Genomic DNA, 26017 nt, shown 5'->3' with positions numbered 1-26017 from the left:
GAATTTGTATTTCTGTCTCCTGAAATACAGGAGGTAGCCGCAATGTGAGAAATATGGTCCCAACGGTGTGGCCATGAGAGCTGCCCAAAGTTTGTTCCCCATATGTTAATTTTACTTTTTTGTGTATTTATACATATTTTAAGAACTTTCGAAGCGAATTGAAAAATTTCTCCATTCAATTATAAATTCGTTTATTCAAAGATAATTCAAGGCAAATTGTAACTTGTACAAAATATATAATACTTTTATCATTTTATTTAATGATAGTCGAAAACAATTTGAAATATTCAAGGCATACATTTGTTACATAACGCTAAAGAATGTAATTTTAAATAGCAAAAGCAAAATATTGAATTGGGCCGATTATATCTAGAAAAATTACATTTTAAAAATACCATTTTTCTTTTCAAATTTCGTATTCTCAGCAGCAGAATTTTGAAAGAACTTCATTTCATTTGTCCGATTTTGCTTAAGTTTTATATTGTGCCATTTAGAGTTGCATTCTTTCAAATTAATTAAAAAAACATTATTATTTAACTTATTTAATAAAGTAAGAAGATATTTAAAGTTATAATTTGTATCAGATTATATTTGGATAAACATGTTTTACAATTGTGTTAAAAAATTTTTCAATTCGCTTAAAAAATTTGAAGTGTGATGAAATAAGCAAAAAGTAAAATTAATATTAAGGGATCTAAACTTTGGACCGATCGCATGACGAAACGATTGGAACCACATTTCCCAGATTGTGGCAATCTGTCTCATATCCCCAATATTATGGAATAAACAAATCTGAATCCGTTAAAAAAGATTCGTTTATTCAGAGAAAATCCGCTTCTATGTCTGATTTCGTAACCTAATATATCGTCTGCAGCAATTTATTGTCATATCAGCAGTCGCCTATTCGAACTAATAATAATGAGTACTATCAAGTGAAGATCCTATATTTAAATCAAAAGTTATTCAAGGTGGTCCATTTTTTGTTTTGCGTACCTAAAGTTTTTTCAGTTTGTATAAACTAGTGTTTCCTTATACGGAATAACTTTGAATATGTAAGGATTATTTCCCCCTAATTCATATATATGTATATGAATGTTGTTACCATTAGAGTGAAAAATAAGCAGTTTTTAAGTTATTTTATAAATTAATTGATCTTAAATAGGTGAAATATCTCGAAAAATACATTTAATCCCTTTTCCTGATTATTAATTGATAAATACTAAGAGAAATCAATTGAAATAATTTGCCATTGCTGATACTAGTAATTACGTCTAAAAGTTACGGAACGAAGCGTAAACACACACACGTCATTGAAAAGCAGGTATAAGAGGTTCAAAACTGACTGAGAGTAGTTAGAACCGTTTCAAAGAACTTTCGAGTGCTGCATTTCGTACTTTAACGATCAAGTAATCATTATTATATAGGAAACATAGTTAAATCGTAGAGTTCAATAATTTTAAGCACTTTAACTGAATTGTCTAGATATTTCATAAAATACTATTCTATGAAATAACGGAATTTACACTTTAACGGTAACATACATACAGATACAGTTTTGCACGTATATGTTTTATTTATTTCGAACATTGAATGCTTGGGGTCACAGTACCCAAAAAAATGACAAAAATACCGATTTTTTTTATTGCTTATAATAAAACTTCAAACTATTTCAAATGCACTGAAAAAAAATCATGTCTCTATCTACATTTTTGAAAAATATATGAATGATTTTAGATTGTCCTAATACAGAATCTTGCTCTGCAGACAAACTTTAAAGGGCTTTTTCTCATAAATGATAATTTTGTGTTTTGATCTTGATTAAATCCCTAAGGAATTTTTTCTATTTAAGATAAAGCTTTGAAGTAAACTTTTTTATCTTAAGTATAATACACTTATTTAAACTGCGCATGGAATAAGCATTTTATAAGGTATTACAATTTTTACAGCATGTTATATATACCTAACAGGAATTTTTACCCTTTTTTTCTACTTTTTTACAAAATATTTTATAAAAAATACTCTAATTGATATATCAATAAATGAATGCACAAAATTGTTAAGAAGAATATTGTAAGCACTAAGAAAAAAAATTTTGAAAATAAGTTAAAATAAAAAAGCCTTAGGGATTTAAAAATTTTGAATTTTTTCAACTTTTTTTAAAATTTTTAAAAATTTAAGCATTTACTAAAACTGATTACTTCAGTTTTAGTAAATGCCACGAGGGGCTTCACCAGGTCCTTTTATTTGGTGTGTGGAACCTGCACTTCCTCTCCTGAGGAGTCTTTCGCAGCAGCGGGTCATAAAGTTGTACTCGAATACCCTTTTTTAAGGGGGTCAGGAAATTTATATCCTAAGTATAAGAGCAATTCAAATTTCCTGCAAACTTAATAGTATGTTAATTTAAAACATGTTTTCGTTCCAAGTAGAAACATAATATCGAATAATCACGTTCATTAATGAGATTCATTACGAACAATACTATTTATTATTCTTTACATCATTAATTACATATTAAATTGAAATCTATTTTCATTCCATTTTAAACCACAATATTAAGTCTAAAATAACGAAAATATAATGTTTATTGTTGCACTATAATGAACCTAATTTAATCTCCTGTACGGTGCAAAATTGCTACAACCTTAATAATATGTATATTCATGTTTTCGTTAACAGTTGAACGATAGTATTGTGAAATCGTATTTAAGTAGTACGTAATATGTAAAGCACCACTTCGTGGTTAGTTAAAGCAAAAATTTTAATAAATTAATAACATCGTTCAACGCACTCGTTATGTTCTAAAAGTGTGTATTTAAAAATATTTAAAAGTCAAGGCTCACTAACATGAACTATCTTTAAGACAATATGAAAGATCTGAGAAAAATAATTCCATTTTAAAATGAATTCCGTCTTAGGCATCCCGAATACGTTTAGATAATTCATGAAAAATTTAATATTCCATTCCAGGAAAATAATTAAATAATATAAAGTACAAAATACGTATAAAGTACAATCTGCTTTTATATTTTCAAAATCAAAGCGTCAATAAAATTTTCTTTGCAGGCAGTATCCCGAACTCCTCTCAAGACCAAAATAAACTCATCAATGTTCTCTACATTATAAATTTTTTCATGATGATATCGTGTAATGGAATTAACTAGGAAATGTGTAATTAAGACCCAAGGGGTTACAGTACCTTTGCAACAATTTTTTTAAATAAAGGTATAATCATTAATTTTGAGGATCCTTTACATGCTTATTTAACTTACAATCAATAATTTATCTTCAAAAAATATTTTGAAAACATTTGATATTGTTATAAACTATATTTGCTTTTCTTTACAATAAATGACAATTTCTAATTGCAATTCTGGGATTACTCGTGTCTAAATTCATGATTTTCATTTATATAGCGGTTAGAATACTGACTACTTTATCACAGACATGTCTGCATCAACAATATATAGAAACCAAATGTATGTGGTACCCCTTATACAGTAACAGTATTCATATTAGGGATGGCAAAATACTTATTTGAGTACCAAATTAATTCTCAAATTAGTCATGGATATCATGGTGAAATATTAAATTTTATCCACCACGTACATTCCAAAGAATGATATTCTGGTTCAAAAAGTGCATGGAAATAAGGTATTAAGGTTATTATAACTTAAGGAACTGGTTCAAAGTTGTACCAATTTTTCTGATATTGTACTTAACTTTCAGGTGCTTCAAAACAAGTGCAAAAGTAAAGCGATCAGGAATTTTATGTATTTACTCTATATCAACTAAATTTTTTAGATTATATAGTTATATTGCTTTATATTTAATAGCAATGTCTTTTAAAAGCGTCGTTTTTATTCGGAAAAAATATTTTTGTTTCTTTTAAATTTGTCCATTTAGTTTAATAGGGCAAGTGATTACTTTTTCTCTGCTGAAACTAATTGGAGCACTTAGCTATCCACTAATACGTTTCTAAACTAAGGGAAGTTCAAAAGTAATTGCTTACGTTCTTAAACTCAACAAAGCAATTAAGTTTTGCTTAACAATTCTTCATAAGCGTGAAAAAAGTTAGACTTAGTTTAAGAGCCAGTATTTTCCAGTTATTTATTTTGTGGATGTAGTGTTTTCATTTTTACAAGGAAAGAATTCAAATATTAAGGCAGCACACAAGGTTTAAAGAAAGGTAATTTCAGCAACAGAATTACAAAATAGGAATTATTTTCTTGTTCGAACATGTATTTCATTTTTATAGGACGTAGAGTCAAAATAAAATTAAAATATTAATTTTCAACAACGACAACAAATTTTTATCTTATTTTTTGATTCAGTTGAAAGGACTTCTTACTTATATATATATAATAATAAGTCACATTTTTTTTTAAATATTAAACTGTCGCTAGCAATACTAAGCATCGTTTTCAGCCAGTTTTCTGATCAGTCTATTGATAATAGCATAATACCGAAAAAAACTATTTTTGAATGCATGAGAATTGAAGTAATATTTTCGTAGTATGTATCAATACCGTACTCTTAAACAATCGATTAATGTTGATCCTCATTATAATTTTTTCATTGCAAACAACACTATGAGCTCTAAAAGGTTGAAGTGTTATCATTAAAAATAATGTGTTTCTGAAATACAACGTAAAAAAAAATTTATTAGTATTAAATATAAGAGTGTATCCATGCGCAAACAGAAAGAGATGTAACGATAGAATATAAAAATTTAAAATAATTCCTTTTAATATTATTATTGTTCGACGTCCTTTCAGAAATTTTATTAGATTAAGCAATATACGCTTTCAGAAGTCATCATTATCTATACTAAGTATAAAACAGAATGAAAATTAGGCTTTTGATCAAGATTTATTCCAATCAAGTTAATTTACCCCTTAAGTCTGCACTTTAGGGTGACATAGCTTTTTTTTATGACAAATCCCTTAAACCTTTCCTAATTTTAGTTATTTAAGAGTTTCAAAATAGACGCATTAATAAAACCGTCCTTCCATCACTATAAATATATACACAGAGTAAATACTACCAGAATATGGCTGAGTTTGCAGTGCTTCTATCTCTATGGGGCATGCCAAAAAGCACGTAGTTTTTACCGAAGCCCTTTAGTAATGATTTCGGTAATATTTACTATAAGTATGGTTTTATAATCTCTGATAAAATTTGGTAAATAATTTAAACTTTAGTAATTTTTTCATGATACCTTGAAACTATCATAAGAACTAGCTATTCGGTAAAATGTACTTATCAGTTTCATACTTTGTACAGAACAAAGGGAAACGAGAAAATTTCGAAAAGTAGAATTTCCAGTATGTCATTATCATATGAACAGAAAAATTGCCAAATAAATGGTTTAAATACCATATATTTTATTGACCGGAATTATGAATTATTTTACCTGAAATGCCATTACCAAACAGAACGGTAATTTCAATAAAAACATTTTTTCCAAGTACCATCGGTTAGTTTTAAGCAATAACTTAAAACTGACTTGATTATGTGATGCAAGTTGGAATAAACCTCTATAAATTAAACTATAACGAACCCGTCTGATTCTCTACGAGACATGAGTAAATGTATACTACAGTTTAGTTTTGAAAGACCTTAAAGATAAGTAAAGCTCTTCCCTGACAATAAAGAAAAAGAATACCGAATATAAAACTATGTCAGTTTTTATCTGTAAATTTATTAAAAATCAATACGATGGTTTTTAAAATTGAAATCTTTCGATTTCAGACAATAAAAATTAAAAAATTTTTAAATATTTTTTGTTAGAATTAAAATAAAAAAATATAACTGCAGAATCTAGTTCATAAATTTAAGTTCTAACTAGCTGCTTAATCACTACGAGAGAGTTTTTATTAAAATGCTTAGTTTAATAAAAATGTTTCTAAAAAAACGCTTTGCATTTATTGCAATCTAAATAAAAAGTTGCCGTTAAACTAAATACTGCTATTTTTCAAAACTTCGTTTAACTGAAACAACGGTAAATTACACAAATCTTATCAAAAGAGAAAGTAGTTTGCTTAAAGTAAAAAGTTAAACTTTCACTAATTTATTCAGTGGATCGTGGATTTTTCGCATTGTATAGTAAGGCTAATCATAAAAAGAAATGTCTTTTCTATTTCCAGCTAAATTTCTTCAAACTTGAAGAGTTAAACATTTTTTTTTTGAAATTATTCTATCTATAAAACGCACCATTAACATAATTATTCTGTTGCTAAATTAATACGACATCAAGCACCAAATGTGCTAGTTTATTTTATTTAAAACAAAATTATTTATTATTTTATTTCTTTTTTAAGTACTCATTTTGCTGTGAGTAAGGGTGGAATATCACGATTAAAATTTTAAACAGTTTTTGACTAGTAAAAGAACTCAAATTTTTACTGAAGCTTTGAACCTGATTGCAACGCAAGCTTCACTTGTTTCTAAATAAATGTTGCAAGCAAAATGCTTTTTTTTCATTTCATTGTCAATGTATACTCCCAATGTAAACTAAATAAGATACATTTTTAATAAAAATAAATAAAGTTAGATTTTCAAAACTAAAGATTTCGTGAATTAAGTAGTAAAAAGTGAATTAAAGTGGATTACAAAGTAAAACAAGTGAATTAAAAAGTAAGAAAAAAATTAGATTTTTGTCTCTCCTAAAAAAAGTAGAGCTCATGAATTTTCGCATAAGCTTCTACTCAACCAGAAATTCCCAAACTAAGGCAAACAACGTTAAAGAGCACAAAAATATTTATAAAATATAGACAGCTGTTTCGGATGCTCAAAGGGCAACCTTCATCAGTGCAACATGAACTTGCACTGATAAAGATTGCACTTAGAGCATCCGAAACAGCTGTCTGTATTTTATAAAATTTTTTGTGCTCTTTAACGTTGTTTGCCTTAGTTTGTATTTTAGCGCAAAGGTCGCTCACTTGTGCATTCAGAAATTCCCATCTTAATCTAATGAAACTAACGTTTTTCATTACAGATGTGGCAGAGTCATGGTGGCTCAAGGAATAGAGTGTTGATCCAAGAGGTGACCCAGATTTGAATCACAGTGAGAACTGGTTGATACAAATTCTAATCCCAGTTCACACCGACCACAGCGCTGACGTAAAATGATCATAGGCTAAAAACACCCTTACCGTCGAGTGACCAGCAAGACGTTTCCTCTCTATAATCAAAAAGTCTTGCACAAAGGCTTGTTTGTCTCAATGCGTGTTGCTGGAGTTCTCTTGTTCTCCGGATTGGAATCAAAATTACAAGGCTAAAATTTAAACTTTGACAGTCGTAAGCTCAGGATTCGGTTGACTGTTCAATGCTAGTTGCAAAGAAAAATATGTGTGTCAAAAATAAAATAAATGTATACTTTTAATCTTTTTGAAAGTGTAGTTTTAAAGTTTTTATTAAATTAACTTAAATGTAGTTAATATGATTTTAGAAGAACACTACAAACTCTAAAGGAAAAATTAGATTTTAGTAGTTTGATATTTTCAAAATGTTTGAATAGTTTTCCTAAATGAAATATCACACCAACTCTATTAAAGGAAATTGATCGAAACTACTCAAATTTTATTTTCTTTTAGATTGTTGAAGCGTTTTCACACTGATAAGAAGCATGATGAAAACGCCATTAACTTAAATTGGTCTTTAGGGAAAAGTTTTGATGGTTAAGTTAAACTATTCAATGTCAGTTACTATAAATTTTAGTAGTGATTTATCATTCAAAAAACGACGATTACAGTCATGGCAACAACTTTTAAAATGGTATTTTTTTTAAATTACGTATGTCATTAACATTGTTTTATCTGTAAAAAAACAATATCTCATTTATTATCCCTCCCAAAAAAACATTTAACATCATAATTTTTTCAGAAACATAAAAAATATAAAAGTAATAAATAGTATCATCTATACTCATCAAATGTATACACATTAATGTAAAAAAAAAAGAAAACGATTATTAAAGCAGAAAACCAAGAGAAAGTACTTCTCACAATCAAACATCCCGCTCACATAAATGCACATTCCAACGACGAGTTTGTCACTAAATTAAGTACTTTAAACTAAAAATAAAAATTATTAAATATCAAAAAGATTAATATATATATATATATATATATATATATATATATATATATATATATATATATATTATATATATATATATATATATATATATATATATATATTATATATATATATATATATATATATATATATATATATATATTATATATATATATATATATATTATATATATATTATATATATATTATATATATATATATATAATATATAATATATAATATATAATATATAATATATATATATATATATATATATATATATATATATATATATATATATATATATATATATATATATATATATATATATATATATATATATATATATAATATATATATATATATATATATATATATATATATATATATATATATATATATATATATATATATATATATATATATATATATCAAAGTTATTTTTATGGAACAATTATACTATAAGACAATTCATTAAAAGTAATTATTGTATGAAAATAAATAAAAAATTTCAAAATATTTAATTTTAATATTTAATTTAGAATTAAAAATATGTAATAATAAATATCTTTTAGTTGACATATGAGCGAACTTCCACTAACATTTGAAATGTTTGGTAAAATAAAATGATAAGCCTTATTTTAAATATGTGAAAGAAATTTGCTTGGATAATTTTTTGTGGAAAAAAATTATTATTTCTCTTTCGTAATATTATTTTTCTATGTACTCAGCTTTATATAATGTGAATTCTGGAAACTTGTAAGGTATTTATCTGGAAACAATATTAAATAGCTTAATGTAAAAATAGAAATTTAGAAATAGTATGATTTATCTCAAAATTGAACCAATCCTCTCACTGGCATAAAATTATGAATTAATTCACTAAATAAAATAACTTAAAGGGACCACTGTAGAAAACTCGAGCTTTACTTAAAATTTCGCATTACTCTTTAAATGTTTTACTTGATTTTCAACAGTTTAAGATCAAAATTTTTACTTTCCTATAATACCACAAAACTAAAGTTTAAGAGTTTGTAGTTATTCAGAATGATATTTTTCTGCGTAAAATAGGAGAATATGCATTAATAAAGACTACCACTAATTAGAAATAAGCAAATCTGCAACCCTACTAACTTCGTAAATGCATATGTAGTCATTAGTATTTTTGAGGTCACAATTAGTATTCATCATATCGCCACCCAAGAAAAACTATATAAATTGAATGAGAACAAAACGAAGTGCGAACATAATAATTTACTAGAGATTAACTAATCTAATATCCTACCATATTTTGACAATATTTAAGTGACTTTAGAAAATGTTTTTGAGATAACTGTTCATTTTACATGATTTATAAATTCTATTTTAATATGAAAAGAATTTTTTTAACTGTTTCCACTGAAAACTAAAACAAAACAGTTCAACGTTGCGAATGTCTTTAATTCATGAATATTTCATACGATACGGAGCAATGTTTTATCATTTAAGAAATAAATCGTAGGGATAAAAAGAAAATGCAATTGTTTTTCTTTGAAGCGAATGTATTATAAAAATTTGGGTTGCGCTTGTTTCTTTAAAATATTACAATGATTGCAACAGTATATGTTTTAACATGAAATTTTCTCATAAATTTTTATTAGAATCTCTTATTCTTGTTTTGTTTTACTTTAAAAAATATGATTTGATACATTATAGTTTTTCTTATTTTGAAAAAAGAAAAATTTAGATGTAAGGAAAATTTCTCAGTATTACGTGTTTAAAAACTGTTTAACGGTGTAATGGTTTATTTGTATACAATGTACAAATTCTTATTTCAGTAATCCATAATACATTTTTATAAATTTAAATAATGCTTTCAACATTGCAGAATATGGTATTTAATAGGTTAAAATTTATTGCATTTCTTTCATAAATTAAATTTGAGTAGATTAAAAGCTTAGACTCAGTGAAAGATGAATTTTCAATAAATTGAAAATTTTTTATTTTTACTTGATAAACGATACCCATGCATTTTAACTAATTTTAGAGTACTTCTGTATTATATCAGTAGTCTGATACAATATCGAGCAATTATTTCTCTTCAAAAAAATATTTCTTTTAAGTCTATCAAAATTAAAGCAATAGGTAGGTTTAAAAATAATTTTTAATCAAATGCGTTTGACTTCATTTTTGCATTAAAATTACATGCCACGATATTTTGCTTCGCTAACTCAGGTATATGCGACGCTTTATTATTAGAAATGAAAGAAGATATATGGGAATTTTTAAACGTAACCCAGAAGACAAACAACTTTAAAATGAAAAAAAAAGTGACCGAAAAAATTCTTATTTAGTAACTAGTAGTATTTAGTTATATCGTTATCGGTAATTGGAATACATTTTATAAGCCCAATTTTCAATAAGCCAAGCCCCTAAAGAAGTACCTGGGTCGTAAGAATTTTTTGTCACGTGCAATCACTTAATCGAATTGTTCAATACTTGCCTTATGCTTATCTAAAATTAAAACTTATTTACTTTAGTAATAAAATTATTTAAAATTGTTGGGCTTACTTGACTTTTTTCCCTTTCCAAAACTTAAAGCTCTGTGCATTTTTCGTTTAAATTTGCGTGATGTAAGACTTTACTATTAGAATTATATTTTATTAATAAGAATATAATAATAAAATATTTTCCTTCCTTATGAACACCTAAATTATATTTCCGTAGAAAGAATTAAATTATATTCCTCTTATATACCTAAATTATGCTTTCTTATAAACACTTAAATTGTATTTCCTTATTAACACCTAAATCATATCTCATTTTAATTATCTAAATTACAATTATTTTTACTTCCTAAAATTAAATAATTTTTTAATTTTGATTTTAATTCATAGCAAAGCTCTATTTCAATATTATGTAAGCTAGTAAAATCGATTTGAATAAAAGTTGAAATATTCACAGAACCGAAACATATACTATGAAATAGAAAAATATACATAGAAAAATACATTTAAAAATATACTTAGAAAAATATACTAATAATATTGAATTTATGAATTTAAATTTGAAAAATGTATTTAGATATATTGTTTTGCTATACTGTATGTAAACTGGAGCAAGAAAATTTATAAGGTTGTTAAGGAGTTAAAATTATTTTGATTTCATTGAGAAAGTATCAAAGCACAGTGTACTTACTGTAACTCGTTTAAAATTTTATGAAAGTTTGCGATTATGTTACGAAAGTTTAAAATAAGCATTATGTAAATGTAAACACTTAATTGATGTACTGCAAAGAACTATTTTAATTTTATTTCCTTACTTTTTAATACTTTTTTTAAACATTACTAGCTTAAAAAATCGAAAAAAAGTATTTTTTATGAGAAAAAGTTTATTTTTTTTACATTTTTGTGAGGAAAAAAAATTCTTTATATTTATTTGTGTAATATTTGTAAATATTTGTGACCCAGAAAGAGAAAAAATTAACCATAATAAAGTACTAGTATAAATGTAAGTAACAAGCTTTATTCAAATGATTAAGCTAGTCTTAACTCAAATGTTTTATTTGTAATTGAGTAAGCTTATGAGCCAGATAAAAAAAAATTAGAAAGACAAATTTAAAAATAAAATCTTAATAAATAACGTTAAGTCAAAAACCTGAGTTAGTGGACGATTCTACTTTATAATACGGGTGTTTTTTTTCAGTTACAGAGAATAGGTTCGAATAACGTTTTGTATAATTTTGGAAGTTTTTTTAGGCATTATTTTATACCTGTCATAATAGTTTACGAATCGCCCGCGATAAAGCAGATCAGAACATATCTGTTATTTGCAAAGAATCAAAAAATTTTTGGAAAAACCCTCTACTCTAAGCAAAATTGCCCTTGACATATTTATGAACTACAGAAAAAAATATTCTACATTCTTCGGAAACATACATACTTACACTTTAAATTTTATATAACATTAGACGAAATGAATCGTTGATTTACCAAATCTAGCTGGTTTATATAATTAATTTTATCGGTGAACAGCTTTACTCATTATTTTATACAATATATTTTGCTTTTATATGTGCCTAACGAATGAAGGGTTTTCTATTAAGGTTCATATTTGCGGCCCTTGGCGACTGAAGCAAAATAATGGTCTAAGATGTTTTGCACTTTACCATCTCTACTTCCAATGATTTCCCACGAGTTCATGATCGAAAAATGTAACGCCTATGATTTCGTTCCTTTTTTTTCAGCTTCTATATTTTAAATGGGGCTTAAGTAATGCAGTTTTATTCTTTTAAAGAAATTCATTTCTTGTTCGTGGGGAGAATATTACTGACGAGGGACTCATAAAAAGAAATTCATTTATTTTAGGTTTTACTGTAACGAATCTTTTACTTCATGTATTTAATAGGAAATAACGGAAATAAAAATACTTTTTTTTGAAGTTTTCATGGCATTAATTTTTTTAAAACATCAGTTTTGATAAATTTTTTTAAGGGCAATTCAAATGTTAAGAAAAGCATTTATTATTAAATAGTCGATTTCTCTAAATATAAAATTTATTTTTGAAGATAGGGTTAGCTTTTATGAATTTTTAGTATAGAGAAGTATTTTCTAATTCAAATATTTCAAATAATATTAATTTTTGCATAAATGTACAATGGCTGTAATTCTTTTTCCGTTAAATGCAACAAATAAAAATTTTAAAAAAATCATTACAAATTAAATTTGATAGCTCTTTTTTCCAAAAAATATAAAATAAAAATAAATAAGTATTGGTACTATTACATTTTGAAAGGCAATAAGAAATCTTTTAACTATTATAGGTGCCAGTAATGCTTAATAAAATTTGTCCATCGATAATACTGGTATTGTAATAATCGGTAACTAATATACTAATTTAGGTACTGTGATTTTCTTCCCATCGGTTATCGTTGTTTTTTCCAAAAATATAATATTATCTAAATATCTTCGAAAAAATAAAGTAATGATTTCCTTAATAAGCATATTTTTATTTATTTTTATGCTTTAACTTTTCGTTATTAAATATATTTTGAAGAAACAAAACAAAAACACTTAAAAAATATATCCGTCAACAGAAAAAGAAATTCTTTGCTCTGAAAAGTTTCAGTTCTTATTTCTAAACGTACTTTAAATAATTGGATACTTGCAAGCGACGTCATACATGGGTCAGCCAATCAGGTTAAACAGCCACGCTTGACGTCACTTTCAGTTATGAAATTAAATCTGATCCGAAAATTAATTATGATTATAAACCCAAGTCATAGGGCTATAACGATCGCATGCCATGCACAACCACGTGATTAGATCCAACTATGTGATTAGTTGCATGCACCCAATTGCGGTTTACTGTTTGTGATTAACGGAGAGTTAAATTTGACTTGTAAAAAAAAAACAATTTTCATCGACTTAACCAACATTACACGAAAAAGAACTAATTTTCACTTACTGGTCTCAGAATTATTAACATAATTTTTGTTTTTGTGCTTATAAAATTAATTTGATTTTTTAAAAAAAAAATAAATTGTGACATGCAAACTTAATGACAAATAATGGTATTTTTTGCAAATTTCTTTGCTTTTAGATACTAGATTATCTATAATTGATGATTTCATTCTGAAGAATTTATAGGCGATTTTATTATGAAGTTATGTATGGTAGGCACTAAAAACAACTGCTAATATGAAAAATAGTATTCTTTCTAAGAAAATATTTCTAAGTACACAGTTTTGGTGGCAAAATTAAGTTCCATTTTTATATTTAGGAATTTAAATCAACTAATTCGTTATTAACGCAATTTGACACAGTAAAATTCCTCCTGGTAGGTTAATAACGAAATATAACTTGTCTCTCCATATCTTGTTCCATAACTTGTCTCTCATCTTGACAATTTTGAAGCTGCTTCGAGACTACCACATTAAATATAGGTCAAAAATTATCAAAATCTGAAAATCTGAAAGAAAAATGTCATACACAGTAGCAAACTTGCAAGCATCCTAGAATTAGTAAGTGCAGGAAAGTAGATTCCTCTCATGTCAAGTTTTAGCGAGAAGGGTGCTAAATGAGGAGAAAAAACAAATATTGCTATCTGCAAATATTAGGTATTATTCATGATGTAATTTTATGCATAATTAGAAAAAAGCACACACAGGATGATAGAGTTATAGTTTAGGAAATATAGTGATTTTTTGTATAGAAATTACAATGTTTGCCTTGCTTCTTAGTCTTCCGACAGTTTTATATATGTAAATGAAGCATTGTTATCTATATATTTTCACTAGTTTATTTGTACTAAACAAGAATTTGCAAGTCTAATAGATCAAACGTTGCAAAGGTAGTTATGTTTAAACTGAGTTATTTCGTCCTGTGTACTTATTTAGACGTACTCGTTTGTGTACTACTAAATCAAAACTATGGAGACTAGACATTTAGGTTACTCTTTCTAGTGTAAATCAGTACGCTCAATCAAATGGAATCACATACGGAACACCAGAACTAATGGATTAGAATTTGCAGTGGTTTCATTTACGAAATACACAATATTAGGCAAATGGCTGTTCTTACGTTTTAATTTGCTATCTAGGTAAATGAAATATTTTTTTCATATGCACTTTTTCACACAAATGTTTTTAAGAATATTTCTATGTATACAATTTATTTTTTACCTTGTCTCCTTATGCACAATTTTCTTCTAAACTTTTTGTTATGTCGACTCGATTTTAATCACATTCTACTCAACATAAGAAACACGTAGTAGGAAATACCTCATACTTTCATCATGAACTCATGCAACTGTTTTTGCCATGTATTAAGAGGAGGTTACGAAACATTTTTTTCAAAAGACAGTTTTGGTATTAAGGCTTCTAACCTATTTTCAAGGAATTTTGCAGAAATTCTAATTTAGCGAAATGCATAACAACTATACAACATGAAGTTTTTGACATTTCAGCAATAAAACATCAAAACACCTAAAAGCAAACACTAAACAACACAGCACCTAACATTAGAATGTTTTTTTTGAGAAATCAAAAATAATTTAGGATGTAAATTTTTTTTACGAATTTATATACTCTTTAATTGGTTTGTTCAATAGTTTTCTTCTGTTAATATATTATACTTTCCTCTCATTAATTATGATCTACATCATAAATTAGTTATGGTAGTTGACGTTAAAAGTATTGGTTGGAAAAAATGGTCACAATCAAATCTTTAAAAACATTATTAAACAATAATAAAGCGTCATAATTCAAAATTAAACGAAAACTTAATTTCTTTATTTTAAGCAATATGAATTATAACAATGAAAATGTTTTGCAAACCAAGGAGCGTGTAATCGGTACTTTGATGACGATGCAACAATTATTAGAAAAATCAAATATAATAAAAAATTTAAAAATTTTAGTTAATTCTAGTTACATTAAGAGAAACAAATTTAATACCACTCTCGGATTTGACTCTTGTGACCAAGTTTGACAGGTGCAAGCTTTATCCTATAATTAAAAGATCGGAAATCCGAAACCCATGGGAAAAATGTACGCTTATTAAGTGATTGTACATTTCTATTTTCACTTTCAAATTTTAATTTTTCAGTCGCATTAGTAAATAAGCTTGATTTAAATTTGATCATTAATCCCAAAATCATTAAATCTGTGTGTCGATATTTGTATACACATAATTAGACTATGTATGTAGTTATTTAGAGTGCTTACTTAGTCATACTTAAATTATATATCAAGTTTTAATCTAATCTTCCATAGTTTAAGAAAAAAGTAAATATTTTAAATTTATTCATAAATTTCTCTCTCTCTCTCTCACACACACGCACACGCACACCCACACACACACACACACTAGTAATATTAAATTACTTCTAATTAAGTTTAAATCCGATTCATGAAAAGAATACCGTTCCCCTTCCAATCTCAATAAATATATTATTCTTATTGCTTTGTAAGAGTGCCGATAAATATTATGGTTCAAAATTTATTTGATAAAGTAGAAATTCATTATGGAAGTCTTCTTACGACTTTAAGCATTTAGAAAAAGGAACAGATTTAAGTACCTCAGTTCTTTAGTGGTTTAAAAATTGTGATCCCTTAATACCCTTCCAAACAAAGAATTAAGCGTTTCCAATACTCTTCAACCGGGAGTTTAAATGTGGAAAATCTCAATTGGATAAATGAGATTGGAACTAAATTTTAGCTTTTATTTCACAACGTCTGATGATGACTTTTCAACAAAAGTCAATTAATTTTTGAAACGATTTTAATATAATGCGAAAACAAAATTATATTTTTAACTTAAAACATTAGAAATAACGTTTAAAATACTTCAGCATACATAGTAAAATACAATTTTTAAGAGATGCAGTAAAAAGGTAACAAAAAGTATAGTGTTAATAAAATTATAAATAAATATTCTGTAAAATTATAAGTATGCATTATGATATAATACGCAGTATCGGTTAGCGCAGTGGTGGCTCAAGGGTTATATCGTTCGTCTCCCAATTCAAGGCCCTAGGTTCGAATTCCAGCCGTGGCAAGTTGATACGAATTCTGCTCCCGACTGTCACCGATCACAGTGCTGATATAAAGTATCCTCAGTGGTTGACGTATTATGGTTAATAATTCCCTTGCAGTCCAGGTAACTTCTGTCACCTGAAGACAAGATTAGGCTCGTAGTTGTCCTCTCCATCTAACACAAATACGGGTTAGTTCCATCAAAAAGTTCTCTACGAAAACTAGTTGGTACAGGTGTTCTATTAATTTCTGGATTTGATTCAAAATTACAAGGCGACGGAGTTGATGATAGTCGTAAACTCAGAATTGGACCGGATGTTTAACGTTGGTTATGAATAAAATGATGTGTTAGTTTATTAATTATATGTTTGCTGAAATATTAATTTGATGTACACTTTAAAACTAACACTTATTGAATAAATGAAAATATCTTTAAAATTAATATAAGAAATGGTTTAATATTATAAAAAGATATAATGTTTTTATAGAGTTTTAAAACGTCTACTTCTCATACAAGCGAATTTTTAAATAAAATCTTATTATGTTGTATAAATTTATATGAATGAAATAAATAATTTTATTTTAAATAACAATTATAATAAGCCATTCCATGAGAATAAAACTGCTATAATAAATTCAAAATTAGCTTTATTAAGCAGTATAAAGTATGCACTTTCAAACAGAATTATTTTTTATTGGTCAGAAAAAATTCAGATTCATTCTTTTCAATTATTTCAGAAAAAAAATATGTTTCCTCTTTCTTTTATTATTTTTTTATCTCATTCATTTTTTTTTCAAATTGATTTCTAACATTGTTACAAAGGATATAAAACTGCACGGCAAACTTAGTCATAATTTAATGAATTTCTGTAATGAATTCAGTTTTAATAAATTTTTAACGAATCAATTTTATCAATCCAAAACCATTCTGTCAGAATAAAATTGCTAGAATAAACTCGAAATAAGCTTCATTAAGCAGTGTAAAGTATGCACTTCCTAAGCAGAAAGAAAAGGTGGTATATAAATATATACTTCGACTTTGGATGCTTGAGAGCAACGATAGATCGGTAATAAGTTATAGCACTTGATGAGGTCGAAAATCTCTTCCAGGAAGTCACGCACCTTCAATGACTGGTCATTAATTGTGTCACTAATTTATCTCATAACTTGTGGAACGATATAGCAAGTCAATTGAGATTAGGTAGGAGAATTATGGCGTCATGTTTCAGTCGCGAGGAATGTATCAGCAAACCCTAGTCATTGCAGATTAAATTAAGATAGTTAAATAATTTAATTTTTATTTTGCAATATAAGTATGGTAACTTTAACTTTATCTAGATTAATAACTTCATACAAAGATAAAGTAGGCAGTATTAAAGGAAAAGAAATTAAAGTTTAATTAAAATTACTATATTATTAAATTAAATTGAATTAAAATTAAAGTGTCATTAAATTAAATGTAATAATAATTAAAGTATCTGTATTATTTCACAATCTAAGCATGGTCATTCTAACTTTATGTAGATTAATAACTTCATGCAAAGATAAAGTATGAAGTATTAAATAAAAAAAATTAAAGTTAATTTAAAATGAAGTATTATTAAATTAAATGTAATTAAAATTAAAGTGTATGCATTATTTAACAATATAAGTATGGTTTTCCCAATTTTATGTAGATTAATAACTTCATGTAAAGATAAAGTATGCAGTATCAAATAAAAAAAAATTAAAGATTTTAATAAAATTAAAGTGAAAATAAATGGATTCTTAAATAAATTTGGGGTAAATTATCCCATATATAATTATAAATATGAATATAACATACATAAATTATACCATGCATAATCATTTAAAGATAATGCATGCATTGGTAAATAATAAAAGTAAAGTGTGCATTAAATTGATGTAAATATAAGTATATTCTTAAATAAATCGGGGACTGAATAATCAAGTCTTCATGTAGATTAATTACTATATTTAATGATAAAATAAGTGTTGGCAAATAAACAAATAATGTTCGTTTAAAATTAAAGTAAAAAGAAGTACATTCTTAAATAAATTAGGGCTGAATAATCAGATCTTCATGTAGATTAATAACTATATTTAAAGATAAAGTATGTTTTGATAAATAAAATCATAATTTGTATAAAATTAAAGTAAAAATAAGTAAAATCATTAACAAATCGGTGCTTCATTCACATAATTAATTAATAGATTAAGTTTGTATTAAGTATGTAAAAGTTTATATAAAATGTAAGTAAAATTTAGCAAATTCTTAAATAAATAGAGATTAAAAATTTAAATATGTTTAAAGAAAAACACATGGGGAAAATGGAAATATTTTGTGTGAATAATAAATATCGGACGCACAAAAACTTTAATTTCCTTCTTAATATTGCGTTGAAAGTAATGGTAATGAATCTTTGACAAAATGCTTCATTTAAAATAGTTTTTTTTTTCTTTTCATACTTAGAAAACGAGATCAAATGTATTTATTTCTTCCTATTGAACTTTTTACGCGATACTTAAAATTAGAGTTATTTTTCCATTCTCAAATTTTGCACTTTTTCTTCAAATTTAAGCAGTCTTAAAATATACTAAATGATCAAATAAATATAATTTTGAGAAGGTTTTTAAAGTTATATAAGGCCAAGTATCGTTTGTACCGAAAAATTAAAAAAAAAACGACACATAAATTTAAATTCGGATAAATTTCTTTCTTGATTTTTTGAGAAAAACTAATGAAAAAAAGTGAAAAAAAGAAAACAAGGATTTAGATAAGTAAAAAAACTTGGGAATATCAAAATATTAAGAGTTTTACAGCTTTAATTCAATTTTTTCTACACTCAACAAGCATAATAAATGCTTTTAAGACAGTTATTAACTCTTAAAACAGCTAAAAAAATTAATAATATGATTCAAACCAACTTAAAAGTTGTAACTGATTGATATAACTCTTGTTTTATAATAACGTTTTAAAGCAAACTTTGAGAGTTCTTGAAAAGCTTAATAAAATGTTTGGGATTCAGGTAGAAAAATCCATGACTCGAAATTGTTTATAAAGCTTTTTTAGAAGGCTTAATTTTCATGAATATTAAATTTTGTCCATTGAATGATTTTTAAAACCTCACCAACGCGTACAAATAGATTTAAATTACATTGTTAATATTGTTATTTAAAATACTTTGAAAAATTAGAAGAGTGTTTTTTCCTAATTTTTTCAGTTTATTTTTTAAGCCTCGGTGGCTCAGGGGATAGAGCGTTCGCTTTCCAATGAGGTGAACTGGGGTTCGATCCCGAAGATGGCTGGTCGATTCGAATTCCGCATCCGACTGGCGCCGACCACTGTGCTGACATGAATTATCCTCAGTGATGGACGGATCATGTGTTAGAGTCCCCTTGCCGGTGTTTAACAGTTTTTTGATCTTGTCCTTCATTATACATTTCACTCGTTTACATTTTCTTTAATAGTTTTCCTTTTGCTTCTTTTTTTTTCAATTATTATGTATATAACAAAATTCGCTTCATTTATTGTTCTCTTTGCCTCATTTTTTTTATATATAAATTTAACTAATGTGATGCGCATTATTGTCATCTGTATAGCGCAATTGTGCTTTGTAATTGTGGTGCAGTTATGAATTTTGTATTGGTTTACTTATGTGCCGTGTTTTGTGCGAGCGAGACTGTCGTCCAGACGTGGACGATACGGTTAAGGGTTTTGCAAACCTAGGTACGTGTCCACATCTGGAAGAAAAGAAAAAAGTCCCCTTGCCGGCAGACTAACCATGGGAGGTTCTCGTGGTAATTTCTATGTAACGCAAATGCGGGTTAGTTCCATCAGAAAGTCCTTCACGAAGGCAAATTTATCCCAATACTCGATCCAGGAGTTCCCTTGTCTTTTGGATTGGGTTCAAAATTACAAGACTACGGAGTTGAACATTAGTGGTCGTAAACCCATAAAATTGGATCGGCTGTTCAACGATGGTAATAAAATAAAGCCATTGATTTCTGAGAGCCATTGAGTCTTAGTAGATAAGGTGCTTATATCCAAATGAGGTAAATCGGGTTCAAATCTCAGTGATGGCAAATCGATAGCCGGCCATAGTGCTGACGTAAAATATCCTCAGTGGTAGAATCATGGGTTAGAGTCCCCTTCCCGACAGACTAACTGTTGGAGGTCTTTCTCTCCACGCAAGTATCATCAAAAAATCTTCCACGAAGGCAAAATGCTCCTAATACTTGATACAGGAGTTTCCTCGTCTCCCAGATTAGTTTCAAAATTACAAGGTTATGGAGTATACTGGTAGTCGTATACTCAAGATTGGGTTGGCTGTTCAATGACGAGTATAAAATATTAATTAAAACTTATTTATGGGAGCCATGGTAGCTCATGGGATAGAGATCTAGCTGCCTATTGAGGTGATCGGGTTCAAAGCCCAGTGATGGCCGACCACAGTGGTGCCGTAAAATATTCTCAGTGTAGACAGATCATGGGTTAGAGCCCTTAACGCCAGGCAAACCCGGGGACTTTTTCATGGTTTTCTTCTCCAAGTACAGAAAATGAAAGTTAATTTTTTCGAAAAGTCTTCCAGGAAAGCAAGTTACTCCCAATGTTTGATCAAGGAGTTCCCTTGACTACTGGGTGCTGTTCAAAATTACAAGGTTGCGGACTTGAACATTGACATTTGCAAACTCAGAATTGAGTCGGCTGTTCAACGCTGGTTATGAAATAAAAGAAAATTTATCCCGGATCCAATACTGCTCAAACTAAAGTTTTTGAGAAGTAGAAATAAAAAACGTGTCAATGAGAGAGAGAGAGAGTTAATCATACTTTTGCGTTATATCAGGTAAACAAGGAATATTGCTGTTCAAGTGCCAAACTAAACCAAGTGACGTATTAAATTTTTCCCAGATGATTAGATTTAATTATATTTGTAAAAGCAATACATTTTAAACTATTTGAGAGCTATCTTATTTCAACTACTTATTCCATAGTTCTGAATTAAATATATCGCTAAACATTTTTTTCTCAGAACAAACTATGCTATAGAAATTTATTTCTAATCTTAGCAAAACCTTAAACTTTGAACTATATGGACTATATTAAAAACTTATACGAAAGTTATGAATAAAATATGTTATTACATGCATATATTTTCGCAGAACAAAGTATGTTTTAAAAATTCAGTAGATGCACATTCATTACTTGAAACAAATTCACAAAATTGAGAAAAGCAATTATTTCCTCATTTACGCAAAATATCTTTGACAAAATTTGATGATTCTGCGTTGAATTCTTATTCTTAAGTAGCGATTCTTCTTTCTTACCAAGTACTTTTCGACTTGCAAATTCTTTTGGCAGAGGAGAAGTCATTAGGTATCTGTCATTTTTATACTGTCCCAAAGGTGCCAACAGTTTGAAACTAGAAGATGTTACATTTATCATTACATTCTGTCAAGATACCTTTTGGCGCTCTTTGTGCAGCTGAATTTATTATTTTGAAAATGTTGCTTCACTAACAACAATCCAGAATGTAATTTGTCAGCGTTGCTTTTATAAGTTTGAGGAATTATTCACTATTGAATTAGAAGCGTCTTATGGGATTTTTCAGTAGTTTGTTTGAGCAAGTAAGATTCCTTAATTAATCCGATACATTTTATTCACTTTAACCATAATAATCATTCTGAACATTGACAAAGTTTTGTGCTTTTAGATATGGATTTAGATTAATGAAAAAACTCCACAAAACTTCATTTTTTAAGGACTTCTCATTATTAACCTGGATAAATGCAATTATTGTTTATCGTTTCAAACCTTGTAAATTTAAATAATAATAGTAGTATTTGTACTTTACGTCTTACTGGAGCAGCATCACGAGCTATTGGCGACACCCTAACAAAACTTCCCTGAGGAGAATCTGAGGGACATGCCAAAATAATTTTGATGCTCTGCAGAGAGAATAAGTAAAAAGTCGTATTTTGACCTGTATCTTCTCCTTATAGCAAAACCTTTTTTTTCGTGTTATTAGATAGGGAAATGGTGAATTGGGGAGAAATATTCTTCAAATTTTGCCCATTTACCAAACAGCCAGTAAGTTAAGGTGATCGTATACCTTTAATGCTTTCGAATTTACAGATATTTCGGTATTAAAAGGTCAAAAAACGCTTGAATTCAATCGAGCTTTTAAATATTTTTTAAAAAAAATTCTCATGTTAATTTTAATATTGATATACAGTGAATGAAAAAATAATAGTTTCGAGAACTAAACACATTAAAAATTTGCTTGAAGTTATGATACCTAGATAATTGTCTTCAAAAGAGTTGCAAATGATAATGTAGAGCATCACAGTAAATGTACGAAAAACTCAAGATATGAAAGATAGTTAATTGATCATATTTTTCCCATTATATATTTTTTTCTTACTATTAGATCAATCATCGCTCAATACAAACACTAAAAATTATAACTGAATTGTGAGATAATATTTGGGGGAAAAAGTTATTGAGGAAACCAAAATTTGCGAAATACACGCAGGGAGAAAAATGAAAACTAAATCTATCTGCCCGTGATAAATTACATGCAAAGTTTTATTTATTTTGTACTTACTAAAATATGTATCGTAAGCCATTAACTTTTAAAGGGAACATAGTAGCTAGCAAACATAGATTTATCAAAATTGAAATCAAGGAAATTTGCTGGTAAACTATATTTTAAAAATAAACATACAACTATTATAGCTAAGGTATTAAAACAAATCCTCTTAAATTTAAAAAGTGAATGAAGAAAAAAAGGTGTTAGAAATACCTAATCAAAACAATGTATGATGGACATTCAGAAATAATGATAGATATTGAAATTTGAGTTATAAAGTTTAATTATTTTAAACACGTGAAACTTTTCCTTAAGAAAGTAACTTCACAAATAAAAAAAAACTTTAACTATACAGTAGACAAAAGATTGATCGGAGTATATCTCCAAGTTATAAAGAAGTTATCAAATAAAGCTATCTTCCTGATAAAGTTTTTCAATCCAGATTGCTTTTTTTTAAATAACATAAAAATAAAATGATTTTATTATGAAAAACAAAGATTTTTAAAACTTCAGTAGTGCATAGTCCAAATTTCTGCGATAAAGAATTAAATCCAAACTCATAATTCTGATTTATTATCACAGGAATTTGCTCAAAAGTCTCTAATGCAAAAGCTATCTATCTATCTATCACTCCATAAAGCTGTCTATCATTCCATAAACCAACAATTTATTCTCACATCGCTAGCTGTAGTTTTTTCGCGTCATATTAAACATAATTTTAATTTTACAAAATCACTTTAACTTGAATTAAAATAAATTCAATTCTAAATTTACTTCAAGCATATTCATCAGTATTTTTGTGGGGATGTAGTTGAGAATTTGAATGGTTTAAATTAATTATGCTACTGAAGATTTCAACAAAACATTTAAACATAGGTTTAATGTTAGGTAAACATAGGTTACTAAACAAAAATAAAAGAATTTGATATGACCTACCTTTACTGAAGAACTCAAATAAAAAAACGTCATTTTTTTATAATGAAGTGCTTCATGTTAAAGTAAAATACAGATTGATAATAAAAGATACATAAAGATAAAAATGAGTTTGACAATCGGTAAGATTAAAACATTAATAAAATTCACGTTGACCATTGAAGAAAATAAACAGTTTATCGGCTTATTGAAATTACATACATTTAAAGGCATGTGTGCTCAATTAAGGCTTAGAAACCTTTCTCAAATAGAATGACATACATCACAATACAGAGAAGGGCAGCACGAAGATACACCCAGGGTAACAGCGAGATTCGAACCCGCATCCTTTAAGCTTCACACAGAGTTTGGCGAGTGATACCGTTCGGCCAGGGATACCCCAATCAAGCAGTTGTAAAACTGATTTATTTATTATTGCTCTGAAGTAACTTCTACTTTAAAAAAGCTTGCGTTTATTTATTTATTTCTTTTTTTATTTATACTAATATACGTCCTGAGTTATGGTGACATTCTAGGACACGTTAAGGACACGGTTCTCAACAGATCACCGAAGGCATGCATTTCTGGCTGCGGTCAGTGTGTGGGTGGGTGACTACTTGGATTAATTTGCGTAGGGACCTAGGGTTTGTGGTATTGGTCCACATTAAACTGCTCTACCGTAAATGGCTCGACTTCATATGCAGGTCGTCCGACTGCCGAAGCGGGGGTGCCATCCTCTCTGCAGAGGATCAAAATTGTGATAGCACGTCTTCGGATCATCCTCAGGGATGTTTCCCAGACGATCGCCAATAGCCCATTGTGCAGCTCTAGTGCAACGTAACTGAACTACAACAGCAACTACCTTCACATAAAAGATGATTCAACAGAACTGTGACAACTGCTCTGCCAAAGAGGCTTCCTTTTATTTATAAAATGCCATTCATATATGTTTGCAAAGTGCATTTTACAAGCCATTGACAAGTTTAAAACAGATAGTACAAGTTAGGGAAACACATCACCAAGACACATCAAAATAAGATGGGATTTTAACCCTCGACCTCAATGCTACTGGAAGTTTCATTGCATGGCGAAACCGCTAATAAAGAGAGGCCTCTTTAAATCTTACGTGCTCTTCGCTTATAAACACTGATTTTCTTCAGTGACCTCATATCCCGAGTTCGCCAAGTTATTAATATGCTGTACTGTGTCAAATTATCGCGAGTGTGTACTTTAAAAACACTTCTAATTAGTGCTTAGATTTAAATAACATATACAAGTGTGCATATGCAATGGCATATCTTCCTGGCAGGTCAAAAGATGAGATCCATGACTGTGACATAAAATGTCTCATGTTTATGACCAGACATCTCAGAAGAATTTCAAGCGACTTTACAATCAAATAGCTTAATGACATACATGAGCTTAAATGATAAAGGATAAACTCACAGTTGAAACTTTGTGCTACGGATCAGCAAAATTTTCTTCCTCAGTTCTTCATAGAATTTTTCATCAAAAACCCTTAAGTTGGTCTTATATTTCGTTGAACTTCATTGAAGTATTCATAGAAGCTATTCACTTGTAAGCGATGTTATTCCTTGATATTTTAAGAAAGAAACTTGCGAAATTTTTTGCAGTAGTTCTGAACCTTATTTTTTAATCTCTCGCCTCTAAACCTACACCCTTCATTTGTTTATTGTCTTATCGACTGAAACAATGCGCTTGCAATCAAATAGGAAATATGATACTTGAAATTCTACTTAAAGTGAATATTTGAAATCGGATTAATAAGCAATAAAAATTGCGGGTTGATATTTTGAAGCTATTGAAAGAACTTAAACTCATACTAGTAATTAACATAAATACGATAAATTTTAGTATAAGATCTTCGAAAAGGAAAATATGGAAATTACGAGTAGCGA

The 26017-nt window shown here is 27.8% G+C and overlaps 1 long non-coding RNA gene across 2 annotated transcripts in view; it reads right to left on the bottom strand.

The window, feature by feature from the left end:
- LOC107452036 (uncharacterized) overlaps positions 1–24640 on the bottom strand; it is a 64993-nt gene extending 40353 nt beyond the window's left edge. The window contains exon 1 of one of the 2 annotated variants that reach the window (XR_015434776.1): positions 24123–24640. This is a non-coding gene — a long non-coding RNA (uncharacterized LOC107452036). The remainder of the gene's footprint in view (positions 1–24122) is intronic. The other variant, XR_015434777.1, reaches the window with a different exon arrangement.
- Positions 24641–26017: the final 1377 nt, after the last annotated feature.

The sequence above is a fragment of the Parasteatoda tepidariorum genome, chromosome 6 (genome assembly GCF_982258835.1).
Source record: "Parasteatoda tepidariorum strain Cologne lab strain chromosome 6, Ptep-v5.0, whole genome shotgun sequence".
NCBI lineage: Eukaryota > Metazoa > Arthropoda > Arachnida > Araneae > Theridiidae > Parasteatoda > Parasteatoda tepidariorum.
The sequence above is the reverse complement of the archived record's forward strand: the minus strand, read 5'-3'. Positions and strand labels throughout refer to the sequence as shown.